The following is a 14,759-nucleotide window of genomic DNA, read 5'->3' on the forward strand; positions in this document are numbered from 1 at the left end:
ATGCTATCCTTACATGGTCAGTAGTACTAATCACTGATCAGCAATATTGCATCAATAATACTGACAGTAAGAATCAGTGTTTTATGCTGTCCTTACACGGTCAGTAATACCGATAAGCAATACTGAATCAGTTTTAATGACAGTAAGCATTAGTGTTTTATGCTGTCCTTACACGGTCAGTAATACTGATCAGCAATACTGAATCAATAATTGTGACAGTAAGCATTAGTGTTTTATGCTGTCCTTACACGGTCAGTAATACAGATCAGCAATACTGAATCAATTATGGTCTCAGTAAGCATTAGTGTTTATGCTGTCCTTACACGGTCAGTAATACTGATCAACAATACGGAATCAATAATGGTGACAGTAAGCATTAGGGTTTTATGCTGTCCTTACACGGTCAGTAATACTGATCAGCAATACTGAATCAATAATAGTGACAGTATTAGTGTTTTATCCTGTCCTTACACGGTCAGTAATACTGATTAGCAATACTGAATCAATAATAGTCACAGTAAGCATTAGTGTTTTATGCTGGCATTAGTGTTTTATGCTTTCCTTACACGGTCAGTAATGCTGATCAGCAATACTGAATCAGTTATAGTGACAGTAAGCATTAGTGTTTTATGCTGTCCTTACACAGTCAGTAATACTTATCAGCAATACTGAATCAATAATTGTGACAGTATTAGTGTTTTATCCTGTCCTTACATGGTCAGTAATACTGATCAGCTATACGGAATCAATAATGGTGAGAGTAAGCATTAGTCTTTTATGCTGTCCTTACACTGTCAGTAATACTGATCAGCAATACTGAATTAATAATGGTGACAATAAGCATTAGTGTTTTATTCTGTCCTTACACGGTCAGTAATACTGATCAGCAATACTGAATCAATTATGGTGACAGTAAGCATTAGTGTTTTATCCTGTCCTTACACTGTCAGTAATACTGATCAGCAATACTGAATCAGTAATGGTGACAGTAAGCATTAGTGTTTAATGCTGTCCTTACACGGTCAGTAATACTGATCAGCAATACTGAATCAATAATAGTGACAGTAAGCATTAGTGTTTTATGCTGTCCTTACATGGTCAGTAATACTAATCACTGATTAGCAATACTGAATGAAAAATAGTGACAGTAAGCATCAGTGTTTTATGCTGTCCTTACACGGTCAGTAATACTGATAAGCAATACTGAATATGTTATAGTGACTGTAAGCATTAGTGTTTTATTCTGTCCTTACACGGTCAGTAATACTGATCAGCAATACTGAATCAATAATGGTGACAGTAAGCATTAGTGTTTTATGCTGTCCTTACACGGCCAGTAATACTGATCAGCAATACTGAATCAATAATAGTGACAGTAAGCATCAGTGTTTTATGCTGTCCTTAAACTGTCAGTAATACTGAATCAGTTATAGTGACAGTAAGCATTAGTGTTATATGCTGTCCTTACACGGTCAGTAATACTGGTCAGGAATACTGAATCAGTTGTAGTGACAGTAAGCATTAGTGTTTTATGCTGTCCTGACACGGTCAGTAATACTGATCAGCAATACTGAATCAGTTATAGTGACAGTAAGCATGAGTGTTTTATGCTGCCCTTACACTGTCAGTAATACTGATCAGCAATACTGAATCAGTTATAGTGACAGTAAGCATTAGTGTTTTATGCTTTCCTTATATGGTCAGTAATAATGTTGAGCAATGCTGAATCAATAATAGTGACAGTATTAGTGTTTTATCCTGTCCTTACACGGTCAGTAATGCTGATCAGCAATACTGAATCAATAATAGTGACAGTAAGCATTAGTGTTTTATGCTGTCCTTACAGGTCAGTAATACTGATCAGCAATACTGAATCAATAGTGGTGACAGTAAGCATTAGTGTTTTATGATGTCCTTACACGGTCAGTAATACTGATCAGCAATACTGAATCAATATTATTGACAGTATTAATGTTTTATCATGTCCTTACTCGGTCAGTAATACTGATCAGCAATACTGAATCAAAATTGGTGACAGTAAGCATTATTTTTTTATGCTGTCCTTACAGGTCAGTAATACTGATCAGCAATACTGAATCAATAATGGTGACAGTAAGCATTAGTGTTTTATGCTGTCCTTACACTGTCAGTAATACTGATCAGCAATACTGAATCAATAATGGTGACAGTAAGCATTAGTGTTTATGCTGTCCTTACACGATCAGTAATACTGATCAGCAATACTGAATCAATAATCGTGACAGTAAGAATGCGTGATTTATGCTGTCCTTACACGGTCAGTAATACTGAATCAATAATGGTGACAGTAAGCATTAGTGTTTTATGCTGTTCTTACACGGCCAGTAATACTGATCAACAATTCTGAATCAATAATGGTGACAGTAAGCATTAGTGTTTTATGGTGTCCTTACACGGTCAGTGATACTGATCAGCAATACTGAATCAATAATGGTGACAGTAAGCATTAGTGTTTTATGCTGTCCTTACACTGTCAGTAATACTGATCAGCAATACTGAATCAGTTATAGTGACAGTAAGCGTTAGTTTTTTTATGCTGTCCTTACACTGTCAATAATACTGATCAGGAATAGTGAATCAGTTATAGTGACAGTAAGCATGAGTGTTTTATGCTCTCCTTACACGATCAGTAATACTGATCAGCAATTCTGAATCAATAATGGTGACAGTAAGCATTAGTGTTTTATGCTGTCCTTACACTGTCAGTAATACTGATCAGCAATACTGAATCAGTTATATTGACAGTAAGCATTAGTATTTTATGCTGTCCTTACACGGTCAGTAATACTGATCATCAATACTGAATCAATAATGGTGACAGTAAGCATTAGTGTTTTATGCTGCCCTTACACGGTCAGTAATACTGATCAGCAATACTAAATCAATAATGGTGACAGTAAGCATTAGTGTTTTATGCTTTCCTTACACTGTCAGTAATACTGATCAGCAATACTGAATCAATAATGGTGACAGTAAGCATTAGTGTTTAATGCTGTTCCTACACGGTCAATAATACTGATCAGCAATACTGAGTCATTGATAGTGGCAGTAAGCATGAGTGTTTTTTATGCTGTCCCTACATAGTCAGTAGTGCTGATCAGTAAAATTGAATCAATAATTGTGACAGTAAGCATTAACGTTTTTAATGCTGTCGTTACATGGTCAGTAATGCTGATCAGTGGGCTAATATTGAATCAATAATAGTGACAGTATGCATCAGAATTTTCTAGACTCTACGTGGTCAATATTATTGTCGGTATATCTGATCAGTAGTAATTTGCATCGTATTCAGTACAGACGCACAAGTACAATATATTCAAATAAAAGGAAGACATGTTTAGCTGAAATATTTAGATGTCGAAAGAGTGTCACATCGTATTAATGATTTTTCACATGAATTGGAAAAGTGTTTTAGAAATTAATCTCTCTCAAATTATTTTGCAATTCATTTTTAATTTTCAGCGTTCTTTAGCGATATAAATAGTATTCAATTTATCAATCATATTCTGTTATCGTTCGTTAGAGATATAAATAATATTTAAGTTATCATTTGTATTCTGTTATCGTTCTTTAGCGCTAAAAATAATATTCAAGCTATAATTTATATTTTGTTAACGTTCTTTAGCGTTATAAATGAGTCCACACCTGTAGAGTAACGGCTAGCACGTCTGGCCGCGAAACCAGTTGGTCCGGGTTCGATTTCCGGTCGGGGCAATTTACCTGGTTGAGGTTTTTCCCAGGGTTTTCCCTCAACCTAATATGAGCAAATGCTGGGTAACTTTCGGTGCTGTATCCCGGATTCATTTCACCGTCATTATCACCTTCATCTCATTCAGACGCTAAATAACCTAAGATGTTGATAAAGCGTCGTAAAATAACCTAGTAAAATAAAAATAAATAAAGTTATAAATGATATTCAACCTATCACTTTATTTTGTTATCGTTCGTTAGCCATATAAAAAATATTCAAGTTATCATTTGTATTCTGCTGCCGTTCTTTAGCAATGTAAGTAATATTCAAATTATCATTTATATTCTGTTATCCTTCTTTTGTGATGTAAATAATATTAAAGTTATCAAGTTTTCTGTTAAGTTTCTTTAGCGTTATAAATAATATTCAAGTTATCATTTATATTGTTTCTTTCTTTAGCGATATAAATATTATTTAAGTTGTCATTTATGTTGTTATTGTTCTTTAGCGATATAAATAATATAAATTTAATGTTGGATTTGGAAGAATACAGTTGCATAATACTAGTGTTAGTTGTTTTTTCTTATATCATTACATTATACTATTCTGAAACACAATAAAATGAAACGGAGTCACGAGGATTTCAACCTGAAACTTTGACATCTAAATTCCGACGTTTTTCTGACTGAGCTACGGGAGCACAAGTAAAGAAGCATATACGGAGAAATTGGCTGAATCCCCCTCCAAGCATCCTGATGATTATGGGAGCTCGTCCAGTTTTCTTGGGATGCCGTGGCTGAGAACAGTCGCTAATTGAAAAGACTAGTCGATTCCATGCCCACTCGACTGCAAGATGTGAATGAGATAGGAGCAAGATGTACTAAATTTTGAATCGTGGCTTTTTGTTTTGTTTTTCAACTTTTATTGTTTGAATTTTCTAAGGCAGGCACTATTAAGTTTATTTTGTTGAGAATAAAATCTTTCTTTTTTTTTCTTTCTTTCTTTCTTTCTTTCTTTCTTTTTTTCTTTCCATTTGCAACCATTATGTCATAATAAATAATGATAGAGTCATGGCATAATACATTCATGAACCTGATGTTAATTACTAAAACAGTAATAAAAGAGACAGGAGCAATTATAATTTCTCTCCCTCTTAAAAACAAAACAAAAAAATAAAAACCACTATGTTGTGTTCGAACGAACGACCTCACGAATACTAGCCCGGAACATTACCATTACGCTACAGTAGTAAGACACAGAACACTTTAATTATAACTTTAGATATCAAGCAACGTCGTCAAACAACATGTAACGTTGTATGTCTCCGAATTGTAGCGAAGATATCCGAAGGGAACTTAGCTTCTAGAGAGCGGCAACTTTTTGTCTTGACAGATGTACATAAGAGTGGTGATGGAACTCTTGAAATGGAGGGTCAATTACTTACGAATATCAACCCGCTTGCCTGAGAGAATAGGAGAGAATTCCTCTTCTTCGATATTACTTCATTCATTGTGCTGAATGATCTTTCGCACTGTGATGTTGAAGTTGACAGAGTTTCGATTGTTGTTTTGACATTTTCAGTTCGTGTTGCAATTTCACAGTCAATAAAGTCACGGAAAGCTGTTATGAAGAGTCGCTTTTCTAGCAAATGAAAATTATCGCAGAGTCTGCATATATTTTTATCAACACCAGTGATATCAATCTCAGGAGATCAATTTTTGTGTTAACCAAATTCGGGTCATTTATAAGTAAACTGATTTGCTCATCACTTAGCGAGAAAAAATTTCAATTAGTGACACTGGAAAATGACTAGTTTGGCGGCGTTTCTTGAGATTAACTTCAGCTTTGTACAACGGAGTACATTCTCCGTCTGCGTGCATAGCGCTGGACTGGTAAAAAAAGGTAAACTGATGAGATGTCAATCCGTTTTCTCTAACTTAACTGTGTTTCTGTTTAACGAAAGCCTACAGTAAATTGAAATTTGCTCGAATACTGAATCCGATGAAAAAGCAGAATCATTTTACTGATAAATATTTAGCTGGAATTAAAAGGTTATTTCTACCGGAATGGTGAAGTCATTAATTTTTAACCGGAACGGTAAAGTCCAAAAGAATTCTAACCGGAACTGTATTTCGGTCCGTTCCGGCCAAACTATGGCAGCTGACTGTGTACAGTTCTTGTTGTGACAATTCATCTGGTGAGGTTCTTTCCGGATTTTCCCTCAACCCTTTAAGAGAAAATGCTGGGTAACATTCGTCGCTGAACGCTGGACTTATTTCGCTAGGATTATCACCTTCATCTCACTCAGACGCTAGATAACCATAGCCGTTGATAAAGCGTCATAAAATAACCAATTAAAAATATTTTACCTTTAGAAGTATGAACATTATAGTTTTGTGAATTCAGAAAAAATGGATATTAAGTCATTATTTGATTGTCTGTAAAGGTGGCAGTCTTAAACCTCTAGGCACACTCTGGGCCGATTTGGCGTGTCATGGTATTGACTTTAACTTTGTTACCTTTGATATTGGTACTCCTGAATTACAGGAGTGGGTAGTAACATATGTTTTTCGATATTGAAAGAAAGTAAGTCATGAAGCTGTTTACAATGTGGAACATTCGTTTCACAATATCTCAAGATGGAGATTTTGGACTTACAGTAAAATCTCGATAATCCGTACTTCCGGTAATTCGAACGCACAATCAAATATGTCTACGATACCGGAAACACACAAAAAAAATAAATCGAGCCGGCATTACTTGGAGCAGCAGCATTATAATTAATTTTGTTGCTATCGTTCTTTCGTTTTTGTATTTAATACATTAATTTCTATACCATTTTATGTTGTTTTATAATAGAGTACGATGTTTATGTACTGTAGTTTAGGGAGTGTAATTCCAGGTTCATATGTTTGATAATCCGAATAAATTAATAATCCGAACTGACTCCAATCCCATTAGTAAGGATGATCGAGGTACTACTGTACACCTTCTGGTTTCTGAGGTAATAGATGGCATGAGCATTTTTTATAGTTAAACTCAATTATTTCTTATTCCATTAGCAAAAATCTTTGACAACGAACTTTTTTTTCCATGTTAAAAAGTGGACCTTTTATCCAAGCCTCTGAACTAATATCTTCCGTAAAGTAGTTTCGCAACTGTTTTATGAAATGCAGTGAGTGCTCCTGCACTTCATTTTATTCATGAAAGATTTCAAAACAAGGAAACATCGACATTTGGTTTTTTTCTTGGGATAATGAAAACACAAGCCGAAAGGAAACGAAACACTCTCATCACTGTCGCCAACACTAGAACTGAGAAATTGTGGGTTGGCATTATTGCATACTGGCAGGGGAGTAGTTACAGTGGACTTTTAAATGAAATGGATTGCTATTTTTATAAATTTAAAGATGTACCGACTACCAAACCTCCGCATACCTCTGAGGATACGCGTAACACAGTTTGAGAACTCCTGCACAAGATATTATCAATCTCTCTCTGTAACAAAGAACAAATAATGTTAATTATGGTGTATAAATTTAGTAATAAGTTTGTACATTCAGCTTTCCCAAAATATAATATTTTTTTTATTCTATTGTAATAACAAATTTGATTATCCATGTACATTTTGAAAACTAAGTACTGTGCTCCAACCACGAGAAAGTCTCCGCCGGATGAGACGAAGGAGGGTAATGCTGTGAATGAATGTTGATGTCATAAGATGTCATAAGCAAAGCTCGGAACTTGGGGACTTGTGTGTCGTGCGCATGAGTAAGGTTACAGGTACAACGTATACAAAGCTCATCCTGCAAGTGCTCAGGGACAGTCGTATGTACTAAGAAAGTGGTCACATCGAATGGCAAGAAGACGAACGAAGAAACTGTGTCATGTCGAAGCCAATGACATTAAGAGAATTACAGGTAAATGGTCTGTCCAAGGAATGAGAAAATACGTGTTATTTGAATGGGTGTTATGGAAGTTTGAAAATACATTTCTTAAATTTTAGGTACAGAATTTCGTGGAGGAAGTCTGAGGAGATACATTATTTTCTTCTAATGCAGAGTTTATATTTTGTAAGTTGTGCCACACATAAACTAGAGCTGGAAACGGGCATTCATTGAAAGATATTGCAGTCCTTTAAATTGATGGAAAATTTGTCCATAGCCATGGAACAAGTCGTAGAGGGATCTTCCCTAGTAGTGATACACTAATTGAAAACTATTTGCGAGAAAAATTTAGGATATGCTTATCTTTCTCAGATACGAGATCTGCTGAAAATCGGACAGGAAACAGTGACAGTGAAAATATTCAGTATTTTATTTAGGCCCAAGACTTTATAATAAAATTTCAAACCATTTTCCAAATTTGAAATTTTTTAAAATTGAAACTTTTAAAAAAGAATTTTGTAAAATTATCCATGATATATAATAGTAACAAATGTACTTTTTTTACCTTTTATTTCTATCGACTATATTCATGTTTTTATTGAATATCACTGGCTTCTGTCGGATTGTCAATTTATATTAAATGTGTATTTTTCTGTCTTTTTCTCTTTCTTCTTTATTCTTGCTCTTGTGTTGTATTTATTGGTTTGAATTAAGTTACTTACTGTATTTAGTAAACTGTCCTTGTAAATTTTATGTTATATTATTGACTAAGACCACACCGTACACGAGCCTGGCTCTTACGGTAGTGGCTAGAAACATTTTTATTTTATAAATGCAATTTGTACTCACTAGGTAGCTAGTTAAAATAAATAAAACAAAAAATTAAAGTTTGCTCCCGTCACTTCATGTGACGTGGAAATGAGTTTCCTTCGTTTCAAATAATGTTTAACTAACAGACGAAGAATTTATGGGTTCGAAAAATCTTCGAATGCATGTAGCCATACACTGTAATAAAATATACAGAGCAGAACTGTAAATTTGATGTATTTTGCATGTTTGTTTATATATATATGCTATAAAATTACTTGTTTCAACCTACCATAATATTATCATTATGTTGTTCCAGCCAGGAACCACTTTTATAGCAGACCTGACAGTACCTCAGTGCTGGAAGCGGGAGTTTGTTGACATTGAAGTCCGGTCGCTTAGCCACGTTCAAAGACACAAATCCCAAGTTCCGAGCTTTGGTCATAAGGTCGCACACGTGGGTACTCTTATCTCTATTGGCTAGCTCTCACAGCACAAACCATAACATTGATACAGACATATTGATACTAACCTAGTTACAAAATTAAATCACAGTTAATCTCCTGGTCTTTTAATCTCTTCATACAGGAAATAACATATGCAGGAGAGCGCATGGTTTTTAAACTGACGTTATAACGGTAATGTTATTTATCTACTTCGTTCCAATAGATGAGGCAATAGTAAGCACATTCCTTTCACGGTTGATCTCCTGGTTGGAGAACAGTAAATCCTTTATAAAGTTATAAATGAGACCCATTGATATTATAGCTCGACCAACTACAAAAGACCTTCGACTTTTCCGATACTCACGTGGCCATGGAGGGGGAGACGTCATCACTATACGAGCAGCTCGCTAGGCCGGGTTACACTAGTCGGACTCCGACTGTGAATTCGATTCAGAAGCTGTCAAGCGGAGCTTTCTGAGCCATCTCTCGGACTTATAATAAAAGCTTTGTTGCTCTCACTCCATTTTCAGATTGCCGACAAGAATTGATAATGTGGGGAGCATTTACATATGTTTCATCCAAATAAACAATATTTCTTTTCTGTTCACGATATCTGCGAATTGAGCTTAGGTATTTAGCACGCCAGGATGCGATTTCGAGCTTTTCAAATAGACATTTTCTTCTAGACACACATTTCTTCCACCTGAACCCTAGTCGTTAGATGAGTGTCCTCAGATATTCTCTGCCGCACTTTAAAGACCCGTTATTGTTCAATTCAGCATTCCGTTTCTTTTTTGTTGGAACAAGCAGGGTGCGAATTAACGGGAGGGATTTCCCCCTGTTGGAAAGTTATCCCCCCTCATAAACTCATATTAACATCCCTGCCAGGGATAACTTCTATCCCCCCTCACAAAATATATTTGTTTTAATACAAGTAGCCTATCTTAATATATAAAATTGAATGTGGGTATGTATGTATGTATGTATGTATGTATGTATGTATGTGTGTGTGTGTGTGTGTGTGTGTGTGTGTATGTTCTCTATACAAATCTACACGCTTTGACCGATATGTGCCAAAGTTTGCACATTTAATCTTCATAACCAGAAGAACATAGGCTACATTAAAATTGTGCAAATGGAAGTTAAGTTCATTAAAATTATAAAAAATAAAAATAAATAGATCAAATCTTCATGTATAATATTAAAACGCAAAATCTTCTACAGCCAATTGTTTTTTATTATCTGTTGTATTCAACATCGACTTTCACGAGGCCATGGAAATTTTAACACGAAATTAAATTACATTGTTGTTACAGATCATGAAGGCTAAAACTAGATAATTCATACAATAAGTATCTTTACGCAGTCCAGGACCGTATTATGAAATTAAATTACATTGTTGTTACAGATCATGAAGGCTAAAACTAGATAATTCATACAATAAGTATCTTTACGCAGTCCAGGACCGTATTATGAATTCCTCGATGCAGTTTTGCAGATAGTGAGCAAACTGTTTTATTCAACTGAATTCTAGAATTCTTTGAAACTACAAGGATTGCTACCACATAATTTACTTAATATTGAATAACCAATAGTACTATTGCGAAATATTGACCCACCAAAATTATGCACGAATAAGAATTGGTGTGAAAAACTCATACGAAACGTAATAGCATTGGCAATATTAACTGCAAAAATAAAAGGAGATGTTTTTATTCCACGTATTGCTGGGATACTCATTCAACTGCAATTTCAATGCCACAAGCATTTGTAATGGCCATATTAAAATGAAGCTCAAGGACAGTTGCTCAAAGTTGCAGACATTAACTTAAAAACTGCGTGTTTTTCACATCCTCAACTATATTTTATACAAGAAGTGAAAAAAAAAAAAAAAAAAGAAAAGATTTTACACATATCAATAAGCAATTCAATGATACTTTTGTCATGTTGCTAATGTGGTATGTGAATGTACATAAGCCTACTGAAAATAATATTGTATTAATTCTCAAAATATTGTTGTTCACGTTGCAAATTTAGTATGTTAAGCGTTGTGGAAATAAAAATCTCTTAATTTATAAAATACCGGTAGGCCTATACGTTTCTCAGAATATTAGTCTTTATGTTAAAAATGACTTATTGCGAGTTTATATTGTATTTGTATTCTGTGTGTAAAATTAGAATTAATATAATATGTTCTGAATTTATGAGATATAGTTTCAAGTTATATTAAAAAAAAAACTGGGTATGATATAAGTGGGTGTACAGCGTTCAAGAGGTAAAAAAATCTTCCAATATAAATTAAATTATATATGTATATATTGATTCAATGCTGAAACTGATCAGAAAGTAGAGAAGGAATTATATTTTCGTTGGGTTTTACTTTGTTTATAGTTTGATTTTTTTTATTACTTTATTTGTATTTCTGGTGGTGCGGAAGAGAAGGCCTAATGGCCTTAACTACACCAGAATAAATAAATAAATAAATAAATAAACAAAACCAAATAAATAAATAAATAAATAAAAATAAATAAATAAATAAATAAATAAATAAATAAATTTAAAACAACAGTTTAACGTCAGGCACATGATGAAATATTTTCTTTTCGGTGCCTAATTTACAACTGTTTTAAATTGAGTTAACCCTGGCAGACATTTGGCTAAGGAGTTCATTAATTCATGTAAGTGACGTTAAGTAAAGAATCATCTTTGTGGGCGAGGAAAGCTTAGTAAAGACAATTCGTTTTGGTTGTGTATAGTTAGGTTTCCGAGATTTTCGAAAATTTAATAACCAGTTTAATTAAAAATAGAAGCAGAAAGGAAAACCCGGGCAACGCCGGGTACTTTCAGCTAGTACTTTATAAAGTACAGTATAAAGTAAGCAAAGAAAATAATATTGATGTATTATCATCACCGGCAAGCTGACAACAATCATTAACTTTGGAATTACTCATCTTATCTTAAGCCTGCGCATGGATATAATAATAATTATTATTATGATCAAGATGCAAGACAAGCAACTCAGAGCGACCAAGCGTTGAGCCGTATCGAATGAGGATAATAATAATTTTATGTATGGTATTCTTTATCTAGGATTCTATCCCCCCCCCCACCATCAGGAATCTTAATTCGCACTCTGTGAACAAGTTTCTTCAGAGTGTAATATTAATGTATTTTCCTTCACCCTCAGTAAACTCTCAATTTTCACTATCTTTTTTTCTCTTTCTTCTTCACATTCGGCATTGAAAACTTGTCCTGGCCCGTGGTAAACAATGACACTGCCCCTTCCTTCAAAACGTTTTTTTATCAAGCTGGCCGAAACTCCCGTAGCTTCCTTGTTGACGTGACAACATATTTCAACTTAAATTTTTTTATGCTCGACCATGCCGAAATGTAGTAATTATACACCTGGTAGCAGTCCTTTAATGCATGTCATTAAAGTACACCTACTCATTAAAGTACAGGTGTTCAGCCAATGACAAGTCAGCTTTGTACCGTTATAAAATCGCAAGTATCGATTATTCTCGGATATGCAATCGAAAGGGAATTAGCGAAAAGTCACGGAGGCTGGAAATCCAATACTGTCGCAGAAGGTTATGTTCTGTTACTATAACAATTAGCGTTAATTGTAAATAATATTCAAATAAATTCAATTTGTCATCTCGTTTTTCAATGTCTAATTTAATTTCAATGTTATAGGCACCGTGCATGGGTCTCAAAATCGTACTGGTGGCGCCGCGCAGTGTCTCAATTCCTAATTAACTACAGGCTCGCAGTCATTCACTAGTCATGTGTGATGTAGAAATTACATGCGGCTTTCTGCCTATAAAAAGTTGTAATATTAGTAAGAATGGGTTCATTAATTCATAGTGTTCTGCCAAGGGGCAGGTCTTTCACTGCAAACCCAGCAATCTCCAGTCTTTAATTATTTAATAGACTCAGTGGAAAGTTCAGTACTGCTACAGGAGTGTAAAAATGTAACTACAAAGTTCCTGCAATATCAGTGAAGTTGTTTGGCATTTAAATCATATTTCAGACCATTGAATGAGGGTGAACAGTCATATTACGAAAACATTGATATACTTATATTTGATGTCATGACGTGTGCAGTATTTGTGTGTATAATGTCTCTATAAATTACGTATTTTAATGTGATTTAATTCTAAAAGTAGTCTTAATTACACCTCCTGAATAATGGGCGACTGCAAATTCTCTAAAACACAACACACATGAACATTATTATCAACATACTACTTCTGATTGAGGTTCTGGCTGATACGTACATCTGTTATCAGGCTGTACATCTCACTTGACGATATGTGTCAGAGGAAGAACAATATTGTTTGTATGCATATGAAGTCTGACTAGTGTAATTTGTAGCTAGTCGACGATATATGCAATGGAAGGCAAAAGGAACTGGCCACCCTATCCCATGATATTCTGGCCTAGTTGCCTCATAAGTGGTGCCTTGTTGGTATCACTTGTGAGGTTCAGACTTCTCTTTGGACAGTTGAATAAACAACAACATCAACATGCGGAAGCAGTTCAATTGATAGTTTGTGTAAAATGTTATGCTGTATATTTTAATTCGCTGAATGCACCTTTCAACATGAATTCGAACACTGGCAACCTGTAAGTAGTTTCGACTTCTTCAGCTGTTAATTTACCATCATGCAGATGCGGTGGAGTAACAACAGTGATCCCTTTATCGGAGAGGTTTGTTATTATTCCGGGAAAACCTGACTTCATCACCACCTTCTAATAACGTCAATAAACTGCAGTCAGTTGTTATGAATGTGTCTCTCGATCTGCCACGGTAGCATTTAGATTTGGAGGCCACCATCTGATCCACGTTGGGTGGCTGTTCCACTTATGAACAATTAATTGTCATTATACATTTTTCAATGTTGCAGGCATTGTTTCCTGAATACTTTCTCTGCTAGGCCAAAGCCCAAAATTACAGTAACCATTGTGGATGTCAACAATATTAAAGTAGCGGTAAAAATACATCATAATTATAATAATTGTACTATTAACTCGGAACATCACCCTCATAGCAGAATACGACAATCCAGTTTTCATTTTAATTTGAAAATATGAGTAGACGATTTTCTTTACTAATCTTACTCTTGGATAGAATTTTTCGAAAGCTTTCGATGTGAAATTCACTAATAAAAATGGCAAAAAAGAATACAGTATATATGGTCTACATTTTGGGGCGTTTCGACTATCTATGGTAGCTATGTTTGGGTTAAATGGTAGAATTGGAAATATTTCTTATTATGATTCTACGGGTATGGTTGTATTTCAATTGGGAGCAATTTTAACAATATATTCGAAACCACAAATGTCACTCCCATTAAGTCTGGTAGTTCTGTATCATATTTTATTGTAGAATAATCTCGGAAACCTTGCATTTCATTAAACATATCATCTGTTCCTGAACTCTTGTCATAACATTTCTTATGTGACTTCAGTTAGGCATGTAATGGAAAAGACACTTGAGTAGACAATTCACACAATTCAACAGCTGTGAAAGAAAAAACAAAATCACTAAGAATGGTTTCATTTACTTCTGCTTGTATGACCACTTCATTTTTCGAAATAACGCTTGTTGAGCATTCGCCTTCCATAAAACTTAAATTTTCTTCTTTTCTTCTTCTTTTTGCGTCTCTTTCGTACCTTTGCGAAGCTAGTTGAGATGACGCAGTCTTTTTCTTGTAATCTTTTAGAAAAATAATGGGAACTGTATGCTAGTTTTGGGAGTGTCCTGATCTCGTTCCCAATAAAATGAATACCGCAAAATTCTTGTTGCGGGTGTTGGTTTCCAAGGTGAACCATCACTTGCAATCAAGAATTGAATATCGATATGAATACATTTAAAAATAAGTA

This window comes from Periplaneta americana, chromosome 2 (genome assembly GCF_040183065.1).
Source record: "Periplaneta americana isolate PAMFEO1 chromosome 2, P.americana_PAMFEO1_priV1, whole genome shotgun sequence".
Taxonomy (NCBI): domain Eukaryota; kingdom Metazoa; phylum Arthropoda; class Insecta; order Blattodea; family Blattidae; genus Periplaneta; species Periplaneta americana.